General features: G+C 40.7%; 1 pseudogene; it reads right to left on the bottom strand.

Annotated features, from left to right (window-relative positions):
• Window positions 1-17091: 17091 nt before the first annotated feature.
• Window positions 17092-19652, bottom strand: LOC101561969 (annotated as a pseudogene).
• Between the last annotated feature and the right edge of the window lie 793 nt (window positions 19653-20445).

Below are 20445 nucleotides of genomic sequence, written 5' to 3'. Positions count from 1 at the left end.
TTATTTCCTGCCCAGCAGGTCTTTTAGAACTATCTTTTAGAACTTCCAGACTTATCCTGTTGTCTAGGCAGCAGTAGGCATGAACTTTTTTCTCACGAAATCTGTCGAAGTTACGGAGCAAATAGAATACTCCTAAGTGTTAATTAAACTGCTTAATTAGCCTCACTGAGTCTCAGTTTCTCCTATGCAACATGGGGATGATTATTATCTCTACCTCATATGATGGCTGTGAGATTTAAAGAGGGTACAAACACAAAACATTCATCAGAGTACCTAGAAAAATAAGCATTTAATAAGCATTAGCCATCATTGTTGTCATATGGTTTTTCTGTCACTTTACTTTGAGCTGCCAGCAATACTTCTTTTCTATGCCCTTTGCTTAAAGGGTTGGCCAAGCAACTGAAGCCTCAAGCCAGAAATCCTCAGCAACTGATTCAAATATGGTGTGCAACTTTCCACAACTTCTGTAATATAGCAACAAAAAAATAAGCAGATTAAAACAACAGAAATGTGCCTTCTCACAGTTCTGGAAGCCTGATGTATGAAATCAAGGTGTCTTCAGTTCCTCCTTCTGAAGGAGAATCTGTTTTATGCCTCTTTCTTATCTTCCAGTGGGAATAGAGGCCTCCTTGGAAGTGCTGGTGCTCCAGGGCTCACCCATTCAATCTCTGCCTCAAACTTCCTACCTTTCCTGTGTGTCTTCTTCCTTCTGTACAAATGTCACTGGATGCAGGACCCACCTGGTGAACCCAAAATGATATCTAGAAACTCTTAGTTAGATCTGCAGGGACTTTTTTTCCAAGTAATGTGACGCTCACATATACCGGGTGAACAGTTTTTTGAACAAGTGATCCTCGTTTACTCTATTTTAGATGGACATCTGATCCAAGCTGGGCCATCTGTAATCAGCATGCTCATTTTAAAGAGGACCTATATAAAGATCAGTGTTACATAAAGGCAAGTAGGGTGAAATGATGGGGTTGGGGGCAGTTGGGAAAGACAGGAAAGGAAAGAAAGAAAGGGAATGAATCAAAATAATATCTGGATTCATTTGAGCCCTAAGTCATTTCTACTTCTGACTTTTCATTTCTGTGTCAACTGAAATTTTCAAGTGTGTGTGTACTTTTCTATGCCTGTTTAATGTTAGCTTTCATCACCAACACCTACAAGAATGCTGAGTATTATACCTACTACTATTACACAGAATAATTCCTTCCTGTACCTAATCTTAATAGGAGAGGAAGAACTGTCAGGCCTTCCTTTGAGTGCTGACTTCAGCTGAAGTTGGAGAAGTTAATTGTCCCCTCACACTGTATTGTGATGCTGTAGCTGCCTGCTTACCCATCTGTCTCTCCTCTAGTTTGCCAAAATCTTTGAGAGAGATCATACAGTATGATTTCTAACTTTAGAGTACTGGACCAGTAATTTCAGCTCTTTGGAGGCTGTACACAGGTGGATCACTATAAGTCCAGTCTATGTAGTGAGACCCTGTAGACCCTGTACTCAAAAACAAAAGCAGTACTATACCAAGCCTTTGCATGTATTAGTCTTTTATTATCTTATAGTGTATCTATTACATAGATATTTTATCCTCATCTATAGGTAAGAAAAGTGAAGAACCAAAGGTTTGAGTTGACAAATTTCTTACAAGTAGTGAGTGGTTCTATATTCTTCACTGCTGTACCTCAGGACTTATTCCAGGGCTTGGCACATAGTATGACAGGGCTCTCTCTCTCTCTCTCTCTCTCTCTCTCTCTCTCTCTCTCTTTTTTTTTTTGTAAATTTAGGGAAGGGTCCCCAGGGTGTTCAGGGTGACACTACTAGATCAGACTCCTAGTGGTTCACCTGTTTGTAGCCTCCCAAGAGCTGGGATTACAGGCATGCACCACCATTCCCAGTCTCAATTGACATCTCAGTGCACCCTGCGGGGAGGGCTGGAAGAGCAGGCCCAGGGACCAAATCTCCACCCCCTGCACCTGCTTGTAGGCACTTTAATCCACTGAACTATTTGGCCGGCCCAAGACAGGTCTCTTGAAGTCTGTTCCTTAAGAAACAGTGTCAGCGTCACTGAGGGCTCATCATGAGTATAGTTATCAAGCTGTCTGCATTCATATGAGTCAGAAGCTGCAGCAATGGGACACAGATTTCTAGGTGATTCTGGTGTATTAAAATTTTAGGACCACTGAATGGATGTTCCTTAACAGCGGAAAAATAGACATGTTGAAAAGAAAGCTGGAAGACTTAAATAAAAAAAATAATAATAGGGAATAAATCCTCCTCAAATAATATTATTTCTAGAAAAGTAATAGAGAGAATTTTTCAGGTATTCTAACATTGGTATTCAACTTTAAGTGATCTCAGCTGACTGCTAAGCTATTCCATCAAAGAGCAGAGGTTGGCACCCACCTTGCTGTACAACTGACACAAGCACACAGATGAAGCCAGCAATTACCTGCCATCATGTGGAGAGTGGAGACGCTCCAGCCCTTTGTATCCAGGTCCTAGGCTTTGCACCTCATGCTTCTCAATCTTTCCTTAAACACCAACTTGCCAGGAAAAAAAAAAAAAAAAAAACTTTTATACCATTTAGGCCATTGCTTACCTAATGGGACATATAATGTGATGAAATTGCCACCTGGTGGTTGAGATATGGGACAGTTCCCAGGAGCATAATTACACGGGCAGTTATTTAATATTTTAACTGTACCTACTCCAGGAGCATGCCTGTGGAGTTAGTTAATGTTATGAAAAGCTGTAGATTGGAACTGAGATTTTTGACACTTTTATAATGGCAGAAAAATAAGTTCCTAGATTTTGAAATGGCAGCAGTCACTTGATTTTGAGGAAAATTATGTTGATGGAGGCACACAATAAACAGAGTAAAATGTTAAAGGACAAAAATGAAAGTGTAGCAGATAATAGCTCAGAATTAAAAATTTGAGACATATATTCATTTCACAGACAATGTTCCAGTTTTGTCAATGTAATAGCACATATAGAAATCAGGGAAGATGGATATAAAGTTCATTATTCCCTTAGCAAAATTTAAAAATATGGATTTGTCATAAATCTTGGGTGGATTTATGTGCTATATCCTAACTGAAATACTGAAGTGCTGCATTACTTGAAATAGGATACGTTTTACTACAAAAAATAAATTAATCTTTAATTATCAATGACTTAACAATATGCACCACAACAAAGGTTAGTTTCTGTATTATTTGTCCAACTTAGTTGGAGTGGAACTATTCTCCATGCAGTTGCCCAAAATCCATTCTATTGAGAAGCACTGACAACGTAGAATTAAATGACTTGAACATGACCCTCTAGTGCCGCTAGAGAAAAGGCATATAAGCTTCATTGGGTTTACTCTTTTCTCACCTAGATGCGATACTTATCACTCTCCACTTGGTATAGTTGGGGTTTGAAATATCCTCCCAAGACCTCCTTGTATTGATTGGTTGCCAGTTAATGGGATATGAGAAACCAAATGGATCATGAAGGCATTAACCCCAGTAGTGTATTGGTCACTAGCTGAGTGAACTGTAAGAAGATGAAACCCAGTTGGAGGAAGGTGGTCATCAGGGATACATCTTGGTAAGGTATGTTCTACCCCCAGCTGTTCTCTTTCTGGCCCTTCTTTGCCTTCCACTTTCTGCCTGCCGTAAGTGGAACAGGTTACCTTCTCCTAAACCGCTATGATACATCTGCCTTGTGGCCAACCAGCCATGGACTAAAACCTCTGAAACCATAAGCCAAATTAACTTGCTCTCCTTCCAGTTGTATATGACTAGTATTCATCCCAGCAAGGAAACTTATCTAACATACCACTCATTTGATTGAGCTTACCAATGACCTTATTTAACTATGAGAAATCTAGAAAAGTTGGGCAAGCTAATGGATTTTTAGTGGTTAGCAGTATCTCTGCCTAGAATACTTATTAATCTAATAACGTGATTTCTAGGTCAGTCACTGTACTGCTTGTATGTATGGATGTGCCCTCATAGCCTCATGGACTCATAGGTGGACCTTAGGAAGTTCCCTGGATCATGGGTATATTATACTGCGCACTGGGCTGTGATACTCGATTATGCCACCGGTGGGTTTATCATTTGATATGATGTTGGAAGGTGAAACTTTGTGGGAAGAGGCAGGTTGCTGTGGGTATGGACTGGAACAGTACCTCTTCCTTCTCCTCCCTTCATCCTGCTCTGCTTCTTGCCTGCCATGCCATGAACTCTTCTTCCTCTGTGATTCCTCTTTGCTGTGCTATCGTTTGGACCCAGTCAACTGGACTGAAAACTCTGCAAACTATGAGCCAACAAAAACCTTTCCTCTCTTAACATTTGAGTGTCCTGTATTTTTGTGTTCACAATGAGAAAGTAGATAAGATACCCATTTTAATCTCAATTATGCGACAGAGAATCTCTTGGAACTTCAGGTCAAGATCCCCGACTCTCGTTGTCAACATTGTCCGTATCTCCTCGGAGAGCCAGAACACGTGCTTCTTCCTTATGCAGGGGATATTCAGTTTTTACCAAAATACTAGGAGATAAAAATGTTACCTTCAGGACTTTTAGGCATTTCTCTTTCCAACTATTTTTCTAGAATTAAAACGCTTGTTAGAATCAAATTAGAACTCTAGAAAGGAACACTCCTGGACCTGGTTAACTTCTATAGACATATCTTTCACAAGTTAAGTTTTAATGCAATACTATTAATATTTATCCAAGGTCAATATAAAAGCATCTACATAGCAAAATCTTAAATACTCTTTGTTTGAAGCTCTAGGAGAAGGTACTCCTTCAGCAACCAAGGTGGAATGCAGTTAGAGAGATGGAGACATTAAAAGTAGTTAGTCTTTTTTATTTTTTTTTTTGGTACTGGGACTAAAACTCTCAACCTCCCAGATTGGCACTGTCCCACTGAACAATATCCCAAAATACTAGGAGACAGCAGTTTGCTCTGTTTTTAATCCTGAGTCTGGACATTTTTATCTTGGTGACACTTTTAATCCTTTTGTCTTCTTTGTATCTCAGTATAGAAAAGTACATTGGGAGAAAAAAGCCAAGCACATTGGGGTCTAATGTGTCATTGTGGCTAAGGGTTCAAAGCCTATAGCCAGGTTTGGATTTTGATTCCAGGTCTAACATTTAATAACTCTCTGGCCATTGACAAATTTGTTAGTCCTCTGTGCTTTGACTTATTCTTCTGGAAAAGTGAGGGATAAAGACAGTTACATCCAACATTATTGTGAAGACTGCATTGGTTAATATATGTAAATTTCTTAAATACAGTGCCTGACTTAGAATAGGTATGGTATTGCTGATTGCCAGCTATTATTATGAGTAAATTGTATAATGTTTTCAGAGGCCTTTCCACATAGTGCTTTGTTATAAAGAACAGCAAAAATTAATGGTTTATGAAGCATGAGATCCTTCCTCCTTCATCATCAAATTATGACATTATAAACTCTGGCATTCATTTCATTTTGCCTTTCTCCCTCATACCTTCTTGTCTGCTTTTCCCCCACCCACTCTCTCTGATTTGATAGGGAAACTCAGAGCTAAATTTAATAGCCAGTCATATTACCTGAACATCCTTACAATATTGGATTTATTCATGTTTACTATGGAATCCTGCAATCTACTTTTGAAAGTAGATAGAATACCAAGCTTTTTTTAGTACTAAAAATATAACAAGAGCAAAATATTTCTTTCTCCCTTTTTGTAAGTCAGGGAGGATTGTGGAGCCTTCTGTCTTACTCTGTCGCCTGTCTGCTGTTGATAGGAGTAAGATATTCTTTTTATAAGGAAGCAGCTAATTGCAGTAATAGTTTAGAAATAAAGCTTAAACAATTGAAGGTTTTAAAAAAATGGCTTACAGATTACTTTCAGGGGTTTTCCTTTCTTTGCATTATTATGATTTTCATTACATATTGAGATGGGGCCTCCCTATATAGTTTAGGCTGGCTTCGCACTCACAAGTATCCTTCAACCTCTGAGTGCTGAGATGAAAGGCATGGATCACTGGGCTTATGTCAAACTGTAATGATTCCCACTCAAATTATCTTCTTCTTTGCTTTGTGTCAACCACTGAATAACAAATACTGTAGTTTGTGTTTTTCCTGAAAGTGTTTGGGATGAAGTAGTCCACCCATCACACACAGAAGAAAGAAGTAGAACTTGGATATTTATTTTAGACCATTCCTGGCTTGACTTGGCCTAGATTACTTCTTTTGTGTGCTGAAGAAGCACAGTTCCAGGAAGATATAAGATGTTGGAAAGAGTTCAACAAAATGAGAGAAAATATGCTCTGTGGCAAGTTGGATGTATTGAGTTCTTAGGAACTGTCAGAGGCCAAGTATATCAAGCACATAATAAACTTGAGTAAGTGAAAAGATGATGGGGAAGAATCATTGCTCAGTGGCTTGTGATAGGTAGAAATACCTAGGAAAAAGAGGAAATGGAGGGGAGAGTTTCAGACAGTATGGTGAGAAGCAACTGAAAGAAAAGAAGTGCTTTCTCTCTCTGCTCAACTCCTAGTACTTATGGCTTATGCTTTTTAAAATTAGTCATTTTTATTACCCAGGAATTTACAATATTATATTTTATTTTATTGAACAGCATTTACTTGTGTATATTTTATTCTACAACAAAATTGTAAATTACTAGATGGTAGAGATCACAGGAGATCACTGGAGATGACAGCTCTTCTTCATCTCCCTAACAATGAACAAATCACACATTTCTGGTTTCTGCTCTACTGTTCACTAATAGTGTGTACTAGAAAAAGTTAGTTGGCTTCTCTAGGTATTAATTTCTTCTGAAAAATGGGCTGGTGATATTCAGGTTGTAGTTTTTTAATGTATTTAAGACTGGGTCTCCAGGGTCTCCAGGGTCTCACTATGTCGATTGGACTTGTAGTGATCCGCCTGTTTTCAGCCTCCCAGGCACTGGGATTACAGGCACAGGCCATCATGCCCAGTCTCAATTGCTGTTTTAGTGCACCCCCAGGGGGCGCCAGCATGGCAAGCCAAGAATCGAACCCCTGCCACTGCTCTCTGCCTAAGCAGATGCTGTAGTCTGCTGAGCTATTTGGCTGGCCCTCATGTTGTAGTTTTAAGGATATTTCATGTTATATAAAATGCCTATACACATTGAGCAAGATGAAATCCAGTTATTACCTTCCCTTCCAGAGAGTGATGGAATGTATATAATTGTTATGGCTTGCATCTAGTTGTCTCCCTGCCCCAGTGATGAGGTACACTTCTAGAGTTTGTGATTAATTCACAACCCAGTGCTGGGATTATGGTTGTGAATGCTACTGGGATTATGGGTGTGAGTGCTGCTGGGATTGTGGGTGTAAGTGCTACACCTGACCTGGAGCGGATAGTCTGAATGAAACATAAGGAAGACAGTCTTGCTCTCTGTTGCCATTTTGTGACTGCTACTCCTCCCTGTGCTCTTGCTGTTTTACTGTTTCCCACCACCATGAACTGCTGCCCTCTGCCATGTGCCACTCTTCCATGAAGCCAGCTGAGTATAGACTGAAATCTCCACAAACTGTGAGCTAAATAAATCTTTCCTTCCTTATTTTGGGTGTTGGGTATATTGTCCCAGCAACAAAAGAAAGGTAATTGAGACAATAACAGTATATATAATATCATGCAATACAGGTTGGCACAATATATAGAATATGTGTATGGTATAAATATATAGTTTACATATATATGGAAATATGTAAGTGAACTAAAAATTATAGTTAATTTATATTAGCTTTTACACCCTGCCTCAAATTTTGATATTGTCAAATGTTATATACATTATATACTCTGTGTCTATATATACATTTAATAGATCCTGGAGCCTTAGAAGATGGAGAGAAGTTGAACATTTCCAACCTTGGGGAAGTCCTGGGTAATTCACTGTACCTGTCCTTCAAACTTGTGGTCCAAGCTTCCACTGCACATGGATGGCTGTGATGCTCATTTGCCTGTTTTTTGTGTCAGGGAAACACTAGGATCATCTGAAATTGGACTGGCACAAGTTAAACAAATAGACCACTGAGAGCAGGCTCTCTCTAGGGAAGGCTCTCAGGAGCATGGCTGATGTGACCTAATGTGCAGTTTTCATTTTCAATCACCATTTCTACAAAATCTCTCATAATTGACTGCAGAATCTGAATTCAGAGAAAACCTTCAGCTGTCAGTAATTCCTTTTAAGCTCTCCGCAGAACTAACGGAGCACCACTTTTCTTGTTAAGTGCTCTCTCTGTTTTGTGAAGGGAATGAAGCAGCCGAGAAAGGGAGGGCAGCTAGCTGGTTTGCATGCGGTGCGGACAGGCAGATCAATCAGATTCGCACGAGTGTCTTAATCAGAGGCCTGCGGTTCACTGCAGTGGTGGCGGAGCGCTACCTCCTTGCCAATAGCATCTTCTGTTTAGAGATGCTATTGATTGCTTCTCTCCCCTTCTCTTCTGGGAGAGTTTCCGGCTGCAAGGCGATGTCAGGAGAAGGGCAGAGCAAAGACTGTTTTGTTAACAGTGCATGGGATTTGGAGCAAGGCTCTAATTTCCCAAGCAGCAGATGCAGTGCAACTCAATGCAAAGTCTTTAGAAAGGGGATGAGTGGAGATAGATAAGATGGGAGTGATGAGCCAAGGATGTCAGTAGACAGGCAGGGGAGGGAGAGAGATTCAGTGAGTGGATATGAAGTGGATTTGGTTTAGACAAGAAGACAGCAGGCAGTGTTCTGAAGGAGGTCATGCTGAGTGTCTTAGCTCCACCTGGAAACACAGGGGAGAGTTACTGGTTAAAATATATAGAATTTTTTTTCCTGGAAAAATGTAAAATAAGTCAGGGACCAAGAATATAAAGGATCTACTTGTATATTGTGCATATAAATCATTATCTATGTAGACATTGGTTAACAAAGCTAAAACAACCTTAGAAACTGAGATCCATAACAGAAGAAAACAACTATTTTGAATAGGGAATCAGAGGAAAAAATATAGAATTTAATTATTCCTGATTCAGAGTTTCTATAAGAATGAATAATTGAATACAATCAAGACTTATTTTTTCTTCAAGCCAGAGAAATATTGCTGGGGACAAAACTCAGTGGGAGAAAGACAAACCAATTTAAGAATAAAAATGAGGTTATAATGTCACTTGTATATTGAATGGTCACAAAAATCGGGGATGACTCCTTACAGCTTGATTGTTGTAAAGCAGCTCATAGGCAGATACATAAAATGAAACAAACTAAAATTCCAGCTGCTCTTAAGTAGCAAGCTGTGAGAAAATAAAAAGGATTTTCAAGATAGACATGGGTTCAAATTTTAGGTCAAGTATACAATATGCTACTTTGGTGTAATCCTTCATTTTCTGAGGTTCATTTTTGCACAACTAGTATAGGGATAGTAAGTGTGCTAGCTATTCCTCTTCTTAGCTCCCAAACCTGCTTCTACTTTCCACTTTTCCCAAAGTGTAGAAGATGGAGAGATGGCACCCAGGGATTTCATCCCCTGGCCTCTCTGGATTGTGCTTGGGCTGGTTGTGGAGAGAGGTCTGGGCATTTCTTTCTTACTCCCTTCATCCTTAGCAGTTGTGTCTGGTGAGACCTTTGCATTTTCATGATAGAGCTCCTGTTAGATGGTCCCCCCTCTATGACTCCTGTCACCATTTGTTTTCTCTTCTCATCCACCGCTCAGAAAGTTGGGTAAAACCTTCTCCCTAAGGGCAATCATTGCATGTCTCTTACTCATGGTTTAATTCTTTAATGTTGTCCATTACAAATCTGAATTAGTAAAGGGAATCCTATTTTCTGTTAAAACCTTGATTGATGCTCAGTGCTTGCAGAATGTAAAAGAATATGTTAAATGATGTGCTTAATCAATACAGGAATGCATGTGCCCTTGCTCCGTGCAAAGGCTAGTGGGCTTTATTTCAAGAGTCCTCAGAATGGTGGGGTAGGATGCCCAATGGGCCCCATGTCTTAATACACGGGACCTGTGACTTTTACAGTAAATGGATAGTTTAGAGCAAGCAGATGTGAGCAGTTAAAGATCTTAAGATGGGTATATGATTTTGGATTAGCTGGGTGAGGCTTAGCTGTCACAACAATGCCTTATTATAGCTAAGCAGAAAAAAAATGGCACAGATGAAAAATGCAGTGTGATCCCTGACTCAAGAGGCTGTGCTACATTGTTGGTTTCAATGGAGAAGGAAGGGAGTGAAATCAACAGATGCAAATACAGCTACAGAATCTGAGAAAGGTAAGGGAATACAACTTTTTCTAAAGTCTCTGGAGAAAGCATGACATGATACATCTTGATTTTTTGGCATAGTGTAACTGATTTGGATTTTTGACACCTGGAACCCTGAAAGAATGAATGCATTTTTTTTTTCTTGTTTTAAGATACCAAGTTCAGTACTATATTAGCAAGGTCATATAAGTCTTGGATTCAGGGATTAGCTTTCAGGTTGCAAATTCATAACGTAGTGCTTGATTACCACAGCCTTTTACAAATGCACTCACACGATCCAAGATATAAAGTTGATGCATAAAATCACAATGAGTCATTCATTGATCATGAGAGATACAACTCTCCTGTTGTCTAGAAGCCCTGTCAAACTGACCAGTCCATTTTCTTTCTATCGGCAGAGTTGGAAAGCAGCCCATAATGTGGATATCTTTTATTATGATTGATATTGATTTATAGTATATTGATTTATAGTGAAAAAGTACAAATTCTGTGACATAGGTGAGAATTGTCAGCATCCTGTTTTACTCCTTCCAGAAGACAAGTCTGGAAGAACAAATCCTAACAAGGCTGTATGTGGAGCACTGACTCTGAGCAGGGACAGTTAGATGAATTATATGCTGAACATCAACAGGACGGCACTCTCTAATATGCTAAGGAGCAGGTTGGATACCTTTAGCTGGAGATCTATTTTTCTACCTTCTCTCTAATGAAACACTTGCCAGTAGGTCCATGGAAGATGTGCTGAAACTGTGTGGAAAGCCATGCTTTCTTTGTGAAGATCTGTCTCTTAGTCATTGCCTGCTCGAAGGAAAAGATCACTAGATGAATTCCAGCATTCCGAATATTTGGAAAAACAGTCAGGGCTGCTCTTTGATCCTAGGTCCTTCACCCTACCTGCATAGCCACTGCTAAATTGGCCTCTGTGATTCTCTCTCGCATGGGTGAGCATACCTGTACTCTTTGTGGGATATAAAGAAACACTAAGTCTTGTTGGCTTTGAACTCAGTTATTTTCTTAAAAGTGGCATTGCATATCTCATTATGTGCTTATATAATAAGTGGGCAATCACATTTTTCTTCTTATCAAATGATGGTGGAGGGATGTACTACAATTATTTTCTGTAAACCGATAAGAAATCTTGTATCAGATGAGGTAATGCACATAAAGGTCTTAGCTCTGTTTCGTACAGAAAGCAATCAATAAATGTAATTTCTTATTCCCGTGTTTTCCACATGTCTGGACATGTCAGAATATTAAAATTCCAAATAGGACCTTAGTGCTTGTCATCCTCTGTCAATCTTTTTTTTTCCTCTGTCAATCTTAAACATCTCGAGGAATCAGAAAATTCAGTATGTGGAGTTCTATTTCTTTGTTCTTTTGATGAAACATAGTATTCATGAAAGAAATCTATTTTTCTTTCCATTTCACTCTGATCTAGCTGCAGAAATACTTTCAGGCAGAGGCAAGATTTCATTATTCCACAGACCTAAGTCGTTCTCAGTGGGAAAACACATCTTTAAAAGGCAATGTCTCCATTTTACATGTTGATATATTGTAGGAAAATGAAAATTTAGTGGTGACAATATTCCTTTTGCCTCAAAGGTTTATAAACCAGATCATTGTCTAATAAATATATTTCCCTCTTGCATTTTCTGAAATATAATCCACCAATACTGAACTTTGGAGAAAGCTATTCGTCTTCAATATGTAGTAAACGTGAGTGATCAACATAGACTAGAGACAGCCATGAGATAGATGCTTGGGAGAGTTGCACCATGATTTGCTTTAAGAAACACATGAGATAAAAATAGAGGCAAAAAAGACCCAAATAAAGGAAGGCACCTCGAAAGAAAAGAGCACTAGATGAATTACAGTATTAGGAATATTTAGCAAAACCATCAGGGCTGTTCCTTGATTCTAGATCCTTCATCTTAGCTAAGGGTCTGCTAGTGCACCAGCGGCTGACCTACTCCCCAAGGGAAGAAGCTGACAACACGAGCAGTAGCCAAGCTGCTACAGCTGGGGTCCAGCCCAAGAGTCACCACTATCTCCATCTGCCCTAACATTGTTCTCATGGCAGAAGGTGTCCAATGAGCAAGATACTCATGTGTCAGGGCACCACAGATACTGCAAGCCAGAGACTCATCCAGAGGGCTGTGACAGAGTTAGGTCTTCTGGGTGATTGGGGAAAAAGGAACAAGAGACACTGAAAGATCTGTAAATCAGGAAGTTTCAGAGGCAGACAGAAATTATAGCCAGTGTGATATGGGGAAGGAGAAAAGACACTGGAGCCCTGCCAAAGTAGGTGCTCCCTGCAAATGCTGTGAGCTGTGTGCCACACGGCATGCTGCCCATCGCCTGCCCTCCAAATGGTCTAGAGCTCAGAGCCTTCATGGGAACTATCCCAGCTTGACTCATAAACCTGCTGAGTTCTGCAAGCCCTAAATACCTCTGATTAGTGGGCTGGATAGAGACTGTTTGTGAGGTACGGGCAGACAGTGTGGTGCAGGTGGAAGACTAGAGAACAGCAGTATATTTAATAGAAGTTGCACAACGCGCTCACCTGGAGCAGTGCAGAAAGAGCAGATGCAAACAGTTACAGGGATTAATATGGGGGGAAAAGAACAGAGACTGAGACGGTGCCTTTGAAAAGGAGTTGAATAGGTATTTGGCCAGCCACACTGCTTCCCTGCTCCCCACCATGCTGTTGAAGGTATCCAATCATAAGATAGTCAATGAACCTCAAGCTAGCCATGCCCACAGGCATGAAACGGAAACCAAGCAGAACACTGCCTGCAGAGGGAATGAAACAAGGGCTCCCCCTGGAGCCCCAAACTCCTTCATTCCTTGGCAGGCATAGAGTATGAGTCGAAGGAGGTGTGTCAAGTCACACACCAGCAGGGGCATCCAATCTCCCAGACTCAGCTGCAGAGGACTGGGGCTTGGCCGTGCACAGCTGCTGCCACGCACAGCTTCGCTGCTTGCGAACAGAGAAGCTGGAGCGCCGTGGAGAAATTCTAACTGAAGAATGAGTAGGACTGAGTGGGCTCTTGTTTTTGTTTGTTTGTTTGTTTGTTTTCACATATATAGTATTTTTCTCTTTTCTTCCTTTCTCTCTTTTCCCTTTTATGTTTATATATATTTACATATGCGTGTATGTGAAATGAGACTAAGAATTAATTAGTTGTTTTAGTTTAGATAGTATCCTTCATGGGCATGTGACTCCTGCCAAAAGTTACTTATAAAGGATTCAAATGCAAACTTTCTATCAGCACATTGATTTGTTCTGACCTTTTACAGATCCTTTCAATCTCCAATTACACTCCCCTCCCTTTCTGACCTTTTCTCACACCCACAATAACCTCTCAGACCCCACTGCTACCTGCCCTTCTCTTTAGACAGAAAAATACCAACGCAGTTATATGTCTTTCATTTGTTGTGTGTTTTTACTCTTTCTTTCTGATCTCATTTCTTTTTTTTTCTCTTCTCTTATCCTCATATCTCAGCTTACCTGGCATCAGCACTGTACACTACCAGAGCCTTGCAGCACTGTGCTGGGCACTGATAAAAGGGTAAAATTGCTAAAACAAATTTAAGTTACATGAGTGATGATGGCTGGTTCTGTAGATGGTGATATGATGGGTATATTCTCTTGCAATGAATGATCAACTCTGATCCTATTTTGTAGAGTAGGCTGAAGAGGTATACAAATACTGTGGTACAAGTAAAGTCTAGGTTACCTTACAGCAAAATGTATGCTAACTAAAGAGATCCCACAGTAGCAAGAATTTTTCCTCTGTAACTGATCCTCAACCCTCAGAACATAAACAATGGAAACATGACAAAACCAGTCAACAAATTGCGTGCAAAATTCTTAACTTCATAATAGCTCATCTCATGGGCAGATAGGTAGAGGAATTTACAGAAAAAGAGATGAAAGTGCCTGGTGCGGTGGTGCACACCTGTAATCCCAGCTCTCGGGAGGCTGAAACAGGAGGATCAGCATGAGTATGTAACACATAGTGCATTCAAGCCCAGGCTAAACTGCATAATGAGACCTGTCTTAAGCAACAAACAAATTGCAAGAAACAAAATTAAAAAAGATAAATGATTAAAATGTTTGAAGAAATGGAAGAAGAAGCAAATAAACAAAATCATAAGATGTTCAAGGAACTCAGAGAATGTAGATGAACAAGGTAATGATTTAATTAATAAAATGTTCAGTGACTTTAAAGAAAATATTAAAATAAACCTTGATTGAATGAAAAGTGAGCAATTATGTAAACAAGTGCAGAGTATGAAAACAAGATTTTAGACTAAGATTTTCAGAGAACAAAAAAGCAGCACAAATCCAGGATATAAAATTTGGCTTTGTGGGGATGGGCATCAGAAATGCTCAGTGTGAGGAGAAAGTGTCTGAGCTAGAAGGCTGACATAATAGACCCTGTGCTTGGTGAGAAGACACCATAGAAGTTGGATCCTGGATGACTAAAAAGATCAATCTAAAAATTGTAGGATATAAAAATATAGTATGAAAGGTATAAAAACCTTATTCTTTGAAATGATGGCAGAAAAGCCTTAAGTCTAGGGATAAATTCAACATCCAAGTAAGTAAGGAATACAGAAACACAAAAAATAATGACCAGAAAAAATTTCTCTTCAATATGTCACATCAAAATCCAGAAATTCAGCACAAAGAGAAAACACTAAAAGCCCTTATAGAAAAAACATCAAGTAACTTATAAAGGTAAGCCTATCAGAATAACAGATTTCTTGACAAAACTTACAGGCTAGGAGATCTTAAAGCAAAGCTTTGCTGCAAAAATAAAGCAAAAACAAAGCAAAACAAAAACCTATGGGCCCAGATTAATATATCTTTCAAAGTTGATGGAAAAATAAAGACCTTCAATGAAAAAGAATTCCAAAATCAATTCATAACCAGGGAACCAGCACTGCAGGAAAGGTCTGACAAATCTTGGACAAGAACAGAGACAGTAGAGCCAACACTAGCAAAGAGACCAAAGCAAATACATCCAACTGTCAGAGAAGCTAAGGAAAAGAAAAGGAAAAATTAAAGCTACAGCGATAGAAAGTAATGCAATGAGAAGACCCTGGAAATATCTTTCACTGATAACTGTCAGAGTAAATCGCCTTAATTCCCCAGTGACAAGACACAGAATGGGACATTCAATTAAAAAAATTAAACCTAGATATATTTTTCTGCAAGAGATATTCATCATCCACAAGGAAAAACATAAGCTGAGAGTGAAATGATGGAAATGAAACTATATGCAAGATGTGCTGAAAATAAGTCAGGCTTTTAAAGAATTTTGTGGCAATATTAGGATATGCTACCCCAACTTTAATCCAGAACATTTGGAGACTTGAAGTTGCAATAAACATACCTTTTTTTTTTTTTTGAGTTTTAAACAGATTTATTTGGAGAAAACAAAGAACCCCACAACCCAAAGAATGGGACTTTACATCTCAAGACATCTCCCAGGTAGTAAGTCTACATATTACAAATCATTTTCATAGAAGATACTTTTGTACAAATTTTACATGTATCCAGGAGTTAGACACAAACCAATCCCTGCTTCTGTTTAGTTGGGGCAAGGAAAGGGAGTGGGGCAAAATAGCTTTTCTGGATGCAGCTCTTTGGTAGGAGAACAGACATAAAGAGGGCAAACTCTACCTTTTCATTATCTACAACCAATGGTTTAAAAAGCAAACCTATTCAACTTTGGGTACATCTAAAAGCCCACTTCCTAGTTACTAGCCAACCCAACCAATTAAGGGTAATTCACTGGGTATACCTTTGTCCACTGGATAGATGGCTCATTATGCCCACTGCTGCAGCACGCACGCGTACACACACATGCACTCTCTCTGAAGGGCCAGAGAGGCTCTAACCTAGGACCAATGGGAGAAGGGCTTACAAATAGAGAGACCAATCATCATTATCAACAGCACCAGTACTGCCTACACTGGGGGAAAATCTCATCTATCACGCTGACCCCCAATAAAGGTGCACATAAAAGTTATTGTGTTGGAAGAGAAACCAGGACCTTATAAAATAGTTCTTTATCATTTATTCTCTCAAGAGGAGCTAAAAACCACATTCCCTCCCTTAAGCAGAAAGCCCTACTAATCTAGGCCACCTTATAAACCCAAGCGTTAGTGTGGGATTTCAGTGAAAACTTGTCAAAAACAAAATAAACCCTCAACTCCCCCAATCAAGGTTTTAAAAGATTCAATGTGACTGTCCCTAGTTATCTGCTTACTCATCACCAAAGATCAACCTAGAGTATTCAGATCTATAAAAGGGTTTCAGAGCAGTGCGAGCAGGTACGGATGGAGGGAAGGAATGAGTTAAGATGAGCTGATTTGTTGGAGAAAAGCAGTGATTCATGTCACAGCATCCAGTGACAGAAATGACTAAGAGGTCACACCTGTGACACATCTAGAGCCTAGTCTTTGGGAGGTGACAGCAGCATGAGGAACAGTAAGAGTCTGGAAGAAAATTTTATTTTCTTGAGACAGGGTCTCAACTACTATATCGTCCAGACTGGTGCTGAACTCACTTTGTAGCCAGGCTGACCTTGAACTTGCAGCAATCCTCCTGCTGCTCAGCTTTCCCGACAGGTGTGTGCCATCAAAACCAGTCCCAAGAGTTTGAGTTTGTTAAAGCTCCAAGGTTGCAAAAGAATGTGAATATATTTCAACTTTGACAAAGGATAAGAGAAAGGGCAAAACCAGGACATAAGTCTGGGAATTCCCGTGACCCCTAAGTACTTCCTGCACTAGGAAATAACCACTCGTGTTTACTGGAGGTCACACCATTTCCCCCTACCTGGTGTAAAATAATCCATCACCTCCCAAAAACCTCTCTTCCAAGCACGATTTCCCCATTATTTTGGTCCCCAAGCAATCATATTCTTCAGTGGCCTGTAGACACACTCCCAACTACCCTCCTAGGGGGTAACAAATAAAGACATTTCCCCTAGGCTGGCCCCAACAACTCAATTAAAATAAGAGGAAGGGCTGGCAGCCTCCTGGAGACAGAACAATTTCAAAGAGTAAATCTACCTTTCCAAGGATGGAAAATTTATTCAGATAATGCTTGAGAATTCATGTATGTCACAACACGGTAAGAAAAGGTAGAGATCTCACTGTTCCTCATCTCTCCCCTACTGCTTAACCACTCCAGACATTGTATTGTATTGCTGTCGTTACCATTTCTGCTCAGTGGAGGCCCCAGGCACTAATCCCACACGCAACTGCATGGTATCCTAAGAACACACAACTTTTCCATTAAAAAGCTGTAGTCTCTCTCTGTCTGGCTAAATTGGTGATTCTCTGGTAATTTCAATACTTTAAAGGCAGCAGCAGCATGCAAAAGAATTTCATTTCTTTTAAAAAAAAGTTAAGAAAGGTCTCCAGGAGATAGTGAGCTCTATTTTGCCTTGACTGGATAGAGGTTTGATTTGCTCTCGAATGTTCCAGGGTGGAGAAAGACTAGGAGAAAGCACAGGATGTAGAGGTCTATTCAGTGTAGTCTTCTCCCTCCTGTTCATCTTCACCATCCGTGGAGAGAGCAACATACTTGCTTGCAGAACTGAACTTAGAGGCTGGATTTTCCTCGGGTTTCTTTGGCTCAGGTGCAGATCTAGAGTCTTGATCCTTTTTGCCATCTTTCCTATCTGACTCCAGTGGTCTTTGTTCCCCCCATTTCCTGGACCACGGCTGGGGTTCCCAGTTTGGCCTTTCTGGCTACTCACCCCATTATTTTCATCTGCTTTTCTTGCTGGCCCCTCCTCAGCAGGCTGAGCTGGAGCTAGCTTCCCCCCACCACTTGTAGGGGACTGGTGCTCTGTGTCTGAGCTCTGAGATCGGGCAGGTGGGTTAGAACTTCGCTTCACCCATGCATTCTCCTTTGGTGGAGGGGCTGGCATTACCTTTAGAGGCTGATCAGGTTTGGGAGGCTTAGAAGTTGGAGAGTAACAGTCTTCCTACTTATTGAGCATTTCATTTTCTAGAGACTTCTCACTCTGTCTCCTTCGGACATTTCTGCCAGATGGGGCCGCGGTCCCAGACTGTGATGATTCACTTCCTGTCCTTGACCTTTCCCTTTCCAGAGTTTCTTCACTTTGCCAGCTTGGATGCCTCTCCCGAGGCCGTCGTTCTAGCTTCAGCTCATCTAGCTGATGCTGCAATTTCTCCTGCTCCTTCTGTAGCCGTTCTTCCACTTCTCTTTCTCTAGTAGCCGTGTCAACAGGCTTTGCCCCTCCAAAGGTAGAAGCCGCTCGACTGGACTGGGAGGTGCTAGCAGAGGAATCATCTTCTTTAGGAGCACTCCGAGGCTTTAGGTTCAGTTTGGGTCTTTGGGGGAGGGGGGACCTCTGTCATCACGCCTATAATAATCCCGGGCATAATCATCTCTAGAGCCCCAGGGCCGATCATCTCGTCTGTCATAGCGATCTTCATATGGGTCTCCTCCTCCTCTGTAATCGTCATCTCTACGGTAACCACTACCAAAGGCTCTTCTGCCACTGCCTATTCTGGAATCATACCCTCTATCATAGTCTCTGCTGCCTCGGTCATCATAGCTATCTCGGCCTCCGTATCGATCCATATCCAGGCGTGGGCCATCACGATATCCATCCCGATCCCGTTAGCCATCACGGTACCGGTCTGAATCATAGCAATCTCGATACTTGTCTCCAAAGTTATCATCACCTCTTCTGAGCGGGTAGTCATCAAAGCTGTCTGTGGCAGGACGGGCCCTCCAGTCTGTGTCTGTTTTGTCAGAATCTCGATTTCTATCTCTCCCAAAAGAACGATCATCCCTGGCTTTATCCTGAGCTTGATCAGCAACATCCACTCGAATTCTTCTGTTACCTAGAGACTCTTCATTGAGACTCAGGGCACTGAGCAGGGATTCTAGGTCCTCAAACTCTGCATAACCAAAACCTTTCAACCTGTCGGGATTGCTGGGTTCACATGGCAAATGCACTGCACTGATATTTAATCCTCTAAAGAATTCCTTAATAGACTCTTCTGTCACATCATAGGGCAGGTTCCCTAGAAAATCAGTATTGGGTGGTGATTTGGGAATACGGCTCCGATCAACACTGGATTCCCGAGCAGCCCGTGGAGTATTGGGAAGGATTGAACGGTCAATTGGAGTGCCCTATACACATCATCATCATTACCATGCCAGGTGGTTGAAACATCTCCTGCCAGGTCATCCGTTTCATCAGCCCAGCTGACTGGTTTGGAGACATAGGTGGTTCCTCCACCAGTCCCTCCATCCTCAGCGAGAAAGTCTGTGAGGGAGATGGTCTTCCCCTTCTTCTTCTTCTTTTTTGCTGAGGCTGCCATGTTGGGAGAGGGAGAGAGCTAATAAACATACTTTTAAGGCCAATATCATTTGCAGTTTTAAGCAGTTGATCCTCTTCTAACACCAAGTCAGATTACCTGGCTTATAGACAAAGGAGTTATATTCTTTTCCTTCCGTGTTTGGTTGTCTTTTGTGTGGTAAATAATGCTAAAAAATCTAATAAAAGCTGAGATAGGTGATTGTCCACCAGCTGAAAGAGGAAAGGCCCTGGTTCTGTCTTAAAAGTCTCTGCTAATGTTTGAAGTATGTCAAAAATCTCAACTCACTGATTGTCTCCTTAATTCCAGTTTGGCTTTGAATGTAGCCATTTTATCTGAATACTTGAAAACATTTGTCACTCTCTCCTAAGGGGAAGGTTTGAGATCGTTGAGAATGTTGAATATTTCACATGAGTAAGCAACTTTTTTTAAAGTTTTATTTATTTATTTATGTGTGTGTGTGTGTGTGTGAGTGTGTGTGTGAGTGGCCAGCTCAGCCCACCAGGTGGCGGGGCTGGCTGGCATGTGGTGCTGGAGGATTGAACCGCGGTCCCTGTGCTTTGCTAAGCTTGTAAGTAGGTGCTTTAGACCACTGAGCCATCTCATCAGCCTTGAGTAAGCAACTTTAAAACCCATTTTGTATTGCTCATATGTGCTGTGATTACTTTTTCTGTTTTAAGAAATCTTTGGAGCAATCTCATAACTCAAAATCTTACCAGTGCTGGGCCTTTGGAAAGTCATCTCACTTCTGTGTATAACAGAAGGTGTGTGTGCTCTCTGTCCTCCTCCTCATGGA

This window comes from Octodon degus, unplaced genomic scaffold, assembly GCF_000260255.1.
Source record: "Octodon degus isolate 3935 unplaced genomic scaffold, OctDeg1.0 scaffold00007, whole genome shotgun sequence".
Lineage (NCBI taxonomy): Eukaryota > Metazoa > Chordata > Mammalia > Rodentia > Octodontidae > Octodon > Octodon degus.
The sequence above is the reverse complement of the archived record's forward strand: the minus strand, read 5'-3'. Positions and strand labels throughout refer to the sequence as shown.